This window comes from Neomonachus schauinslandi, chromosome 6 (assembly GCF_002201575.2).
Source record: "Neomonachus schauinslandi chromosome 6, ASM220157v2, whole genome shotgun sequence".
Lineage (NCBI taxonomy): Eukaryota > Metazoa > Chordata > Mammalia > Carnivora > Phocidae > Neomonachus > Neomonachus schauinslandi.
The window spans coordinates 153,471,031-153,477,478 of NC_058408.1; positions in this window are offsets into that span (position 1 = coordinate 153,471,031).

Below are 6,448 nucleotides of genomic sequence, written 5' to 3' on the forward strand. Positions count from 1 at the left end.
AGAGGGAGAGGGAGAAGCAGGCTCTGCACTGAGCAGGGAGCCCGATGAGGGGCTCGATCCCAGGACCCTGAGATCATGACCTGAGCCGAAGGCAGACGCTTAACCATCTGAGCCACCCAGGCGCCCTGTGTTTTCTGTGTTTTTGAAGCTTTGTTGTTTGATTGCTGTGCCCCCTGGATTTATCAACTTCTTTCTCATTCTGTAATGTCCCTCTTAACCCCTGGTAATGTTCCTTGCTCTGAAATCTACATGGTATAACATGAATACAGTATCTTCAGCTTCTTTTGTGTAGAGTTTGAATGATGTAACTTTTTTCATTCTTTTACTTTTAACTCATCTATGCCTTAATATTTAAAGTGAGTTTCTTGTAGGTTGTGTAAAGTTGGTGCTTGCCTTTTTGAAAAATCTCATCTGAAAATGTCTACCTTTACATTGTGTTTTTTCACCCATCTACCTTTAGTATTTAATGACATGATTGGATTTGAACCTAGCTTTCTGCATTTTATTTTCCATTTGTGTTAGCTCTCCTTTGTTCCTCTTTTCTTGACTTCTGTGGGATTGAGTATTTTTATGACCCTATTTACCTGTTAGTTATTCATAGCCCTTCTCTTTCAGTTTAATTTTTGGTGCTCACTTCAGGGGCTCAATATCATCTTTAGCTCTTTGCAGTCCTTCTTGATATTGTGACAGTTCTTGTGTAATTAATGACTTTCATTTTCTTTCCCATTTTTTTTATTGTTTTCAGATATTTTACTTCCATGTACTCTGTACTCTACAATGCACTGTTCCTGATTTTGCTTTAGATAATTTGTTATCTTTTAAAGGGACAACACATAAGAAAAGAGTCTTTTATACACACCCTCATTTTTATCACTTTGAACATTCTTCCTTTCTCTGTGTAGATCAGTTTCCCATCTGATAATATCTCTTCTGCCTGAAGAACTTCCTTGAACATTTTTTTGTAGCACAGATCTTCTGGCAGTAAATCCTTTCAACTTTTGTTTGTCTGGAAAAGTCTATTTCTCCTTCTTTTTGGTTACAGCTTTAATAATATGTAAGTCACCCACTTAAAGTGTGAATTCACGGGGTTTTAGTATATTCACAGGATTATGCAGCTGTCGCCACAAATTTAGAACATTTCTGTCACCCCAAAGAAGCCCTGTACCTTTAGCTGACACTTCTCACTTCCCCTGTCCTGAGCCTGTGGCAACCACTCATCCACTTTCTTTTTCTCTACAGTTGGCCTTTTCTGGCCACTTCATAAAAATGGAATCATACGTATATGACCTTCTATGTCTGGCTTCTTTCATGTAATATGTTTTCATGGTCCATCCATACTGTAGCCTGTATCAGTACCTCATTCCTACTGATTGCTGAATGATGTTCCATTGTATGGCTAGGCCATGTTTTATTTATCCATCTGTCAGTCGATGAACATTTGTGTTGCTTCCACTTTTTGGCTACTATGAATAATGTTGCTGTGAACTTTGTGTGGACATGTTTTTCATCTTTCGGGGGTACATCCTAGGATGGAATGGCTGGGTCATATGGTGGCTGTTAAACTGTGTGAGGAAATGTCAGACTGTTTCTTGAAGCAGCTGCACCATTTTACATTCCCAGCAACAGTGCACAAGGGCCCTGATTTACCTGCAGCCTGACTTGTTATTTTCTAGATTTTAAAAAATATTTATTTTAGGACACCTGGGTGGCTCAGTCGGTTAAGCATCTGCCTTCAGCTCAGGTCATGATCCTGGGGTCATGGGATTGATTCCAGCAACGGGCTCCCTGCTCAGTGGGGAGTCTGCTTCTCCCTCTGCCTCTGCCCCTCCCCCTCCCCCTGCTCATGCTCACTGTCTCTCTCTCAAATAAATAAAATCTTTTTTAAAAAAATAAAATAAAAAATATTTCTTTTTAAAAACTTCTTATAGTAGCCATCATAATGGATGTGAGGTGGTCAGCGCCTTCATTTCTACAAGATATGTTTGCTAAGGATAGAATTCTGGCTTGGTAGGTGTTTTGGTTTGGTTTGGTTTGGTTTGGTTTTTCCATCACTTTAAGCTGTTGCTCCATTGTCTTCTAGCTTCCTTAATTTTTGTCTTGTTCCTCTGAGTGTCATGTGCTTCCTTCCCTCTTCGGTTCTGTTCAAGGTTTTCTCTTTAGTTCTGGTGCTCATCAGTTTGACCATAGTATGTCTACATTTCTTCTTCCTGTTTGAGGATCTATGAGCTCCTTGAATCTGTGAGTTGTTGTGTTTCACTAATTTTGAATAATTGTTGTTGTTTTATTTCTTTATATATTTCTTCTCCCTGTTTTCTCATTTTACTCTGGGACTCCACCCCCACCTCCTCTTCTAGGCTTCTTGATTTTGCCTGACACTGTTAGAGACTCTGTTTTCTTTCTTCTCCTATGTTTCACGTTGGGCAGTTTCCTGTCTTCAAGTTCACGGAGACTTCCCTCAGCTGTGTCAATTCCTCGTGTGAGCCAGTCAAAGGAATTCTTCACCTTTGATGTCATGATCATTGTTTCTAATGTTTCCATTCAAGCCTTTCTCATAGTTCCTATTTCTCTGCTGATTCCTATCCCTTCATTCATGACGTTCATCTTTTCCATTAGACCCTTGAGCATATTAGTCATAGTTATTTAAATGTTCTGTCTGGTAGCTGCAACAACTCAGCATCTCTGAGTCTAGTTCTTCTGATTGCTTGACAATGGGTGGTTTTCCTTGTTTTTTGTTTTGTTTTTCTGTGTCTTGTAATTTTTTATTGAATATCAGTCATTGTCTGTAGAGGAACAGTAGAAAATATTTGAGGAAAATAATATTTAAGCACAGATATGGACACATCTCTTCTTGAGTTAGTGTGTGGGTTTGAGTTGACCCAGGAACTAGTTGAACTGGGTTAGGGATTTGTAGTTTTTGTCATTATGCCCAGTCCAACACAGGGTTCAGATTTCTCATGGTGGGCTGCCAGCACACCGTGCTCAGTGTGGTGCCTGGAACACTGCAGGCTCTATTCCATGCTCCTGCTGCACCCTCAACTTCCAACACACCCTGCACACCTGCACCACAGAAGGGGCCCTCTCTGCAGCCTTGCCCCTCACCCAGCTAGACTGCTGTTGCTTGTTACTCACCTTGAGGCTTGTTTTGAGGAAAGGGGATCTCAGATTCTTCTGTGAATTCTTCTGACTAACCCTTAGATTAGTCAAGGCATTTATGCCTCAACTTGGGCAGTCAGCCTTCTGAGGATCCCTGCCCTCCTCCACAGCAGCCAAGCTCTGCTCTGTGTCAAGGGGCCTCTGTTTTCCTCCCCAGGGACAGGTGTTTTGGGCTTTGCCTCTTACCCTAGAGGCAGGGATTCTTTTCTAGATCCTGGGGCAGGAAGGAAGGAGGGATCTTACTTTCATCCTTATCCCGGTGTCCCTGTGGACAAGAGGGCTTCCTTCCCTTCTCCCAGTGCCTTAAGGTTTTTGCTTTGGGTGCAAGATGGGTTCTGGCTGTGGGGAGAGTCTTGTACCTGTCCCAGGCAGCAGACAGCCTCTTGCATGTCTGCACCAGGCGGGGAGCCCCTCCAGCTTCTGCCCTGCCTTCACCTCTCTTGTGTCTGGGCTCCAGCGATTCCAAACTGACCTGCCAGCCCACATCAGGCCCTTAGAATCATGTTAAAATTGGAGCTGATTTCTTCTTACCCACTTCCTTGTCCTTTGCTCTGCCAGAGGCTGCCTTGGGACCTCAACTCTTTAAAGGAAAGATAGGATTTTATAGATTCTGGGTGAGACATTCTCTTGTGATTTTCTTTTATTTATTTATTTATTTATTTATTTATTTATTTATTTATTTATTTGAGACAGAGAGAATGAGAGACAGAGAGCATGAGAGGGAGGAGGGTCAGAGGGAGAAGCAGACTCCCTGCCGAGCAGGGAGCCCGATGCGGGACTCGATCCCTCTTGTGATTTTCTACATCATAAGCAAAGGAGGTTTTCTTGTGATTTTAAAATCACTTTTTTTCCTTCTTTGTAAATTATGTCTTTTGATAGTTACCCATTTATCTTGTGAGATCTTAGTATTTTTATTGAGTTTCATGATCTCCTCATATAGTAATGTTATTAACTTTTTAATTGAATTTACTGCAAATACTGTTTCAGCTTGTTTTTAGCTCCTTAATTGCACGACATTTGTAATAAAGAGATGTAAAATTTTAATGTGGTGGAATCTGCTGGCTTTTCCTGTTGCGAATTCTTTTTATCTTCTCTAAGCCTAAGAAGGCCTTTCTCTCTGGAGATTTGAGAAATGCTCATTTCTACTTTCCCTGCTTTGATTTTCATCCTCAGTTCTCTTCAGCCCACTTAGAATTTCATTAGGAAGGCAGTACCCATAGATCTACTTTTCTTTGACAATTAACCAAATAATCTAGTATTTTTGAGTTATATCCTTCCCCTTAGCTTGGAACATAATGTATGTGGAATATAATGTGGGGCCTATTTTCTGAACCATGTGATCTTTTTCAGTCATGTGGTCATTCATGAGGTTGGAGTTTATCCTGCTTAGTAAAATTGCACGATTTTGACTAGAGAAACTATTTTCTGTTACAAAAACTTTGCTGTATTTCTGCCAGGCCCATGTTGTACTGGTCTCTCTGGGTACCGTGGTCACAAGTGTCTCAGGGGTCACTGAGTGAGTCCATTTTCCTTCACTGCTGCAGCTATGTGGCCGGCTGCTGGGCTCTAGGGAACAGCATTTAACAGTGGGCCACCGAGCCGCTGTGCAGCCTGAGCTTGAACAGGATGTCATCTGACCCTCCAGGCTGCGAGGTCAGGTATGCACCACAGCACCCCATCATCAGATGGATGTGGAGCATAGACGAGATTGGCTCGAGCAGGCCTGAGACACAGGTGAGTTGTCCAGTTCCCACAGTCCCTCTCCTGCTACAGCACCTTCTCTCTCCTGCTCACCCCTGTGGCCTCGGGGAGCCTCCCTGTGACCAGCTGACTGAGGAAGAGAAGACGTGGGCCTGGCTTGCAGGCGGTTCTGCCTGACACGCAGGTGTCACCCACGGCGGGCTGCTGCGCAGCTTCTGTTCCACCTCGGGTAATAACGTCTATATTAATTTTCCATTGCTGCCAAACGAATTGCCACAAATCTGGCAGCTTAAAGCAGCGCAGACTTGCTGTCTCATAGTTCTTCAGCCGGAAGTCTGGGGCGGGGCTAAGCCCACGTGTGGCAGGCTGCGGTCGTTTCTGGAGGTTCCGGGAGGGGGGAGGCTGTGTCCTTGCTCACTTGGTTGTTAGCAGAGCTCAGCTCTGTGTCATTGGACCACAGTTTCGATTTCCCTGTGCTGTGTGCCCAGAGGCTGTGTCAACCCCTGCTCGGGGCACCTTCTTCCATCTCCAGGCCAGTGGTGGTGGCCCTCGTCCTCCTCAGGCTGTGCCCTTAGGGCCTTCTCTGGGAAAGGGTCTCTGCCTTTAGGACTTGTGTGATTGGATGGGACCACAGACCCCATCTCAGAGTCTTAACCTGAGCATATTTGTGAAATCGCTCTTGTCACATAAAGGAACCTGGTCACACGTTCCAGGATTAGGATGCGGACAAAATCAGGGGACCCATATTTGCCCCCCTCGCCGAGTGTTCCCTGGGTGTTCACAACCTAAACACTAACCCTCTTTCCTAAATCAATATAGTTGTTCCATATGGGATGGAAGAGTCATGTTTCTAAGAAATCTTGTATTAAAAACAACATTCTGAAACAAATTGTGTGCATGGATAAGATGGAAGGGGGCTAAAAATTCTGGATTTATGGCGACAATGTAAATATTCTACAAAAATCTCACTACTAAAGGCACTTTATAACTGTAAGTACCTTTTTAATCGACAGATACACCATGTATACTGGTTAATCAAGATAGACATAGTCAAACTTAAATGTGAGCCATGTCCGTGGTGGGAAGTTCTGGGACCTTTACAAGAGGCAGAAGCAGACAAACAAACGGCGCTTGCCAAGCCCTTGCCATGCACAGAAGCAGCTCGTCTCTCTGGGTTGAGTGCTACGCACCTTGCTGTCTGTGTTAGGAGTGCTGGTTTTCGGGACTGGGGCTCTTAGAGCCAACGGCGGCTGCCCACTGCATCCCCAGTGAGCAAATACACTGACCCCCACCCGCAGACAGAGGTCAGGAGGTGGGTGTTTCCAGATGCTGCCCTGAGCAACTCTCCTTTTTCCTGAGAGCGCTATTTCTGGAGTAGAAAGGGAAGGCTTCACCCTGACCACCACCCCCATCCAGATTATGCAGAAATACCTTTAAATGCAATTTTACTTTTTATATTTGATAATTTATCAGAATTTGTGATTCACTGGTGCTATCGGAACCAGTTACACAGCTGTAATCTTTGCAACAATTACTCAACCTGGAAGACATTTTCACAACCTCAGTGCTGAAGGTCTCAAGGAACATTTATTTA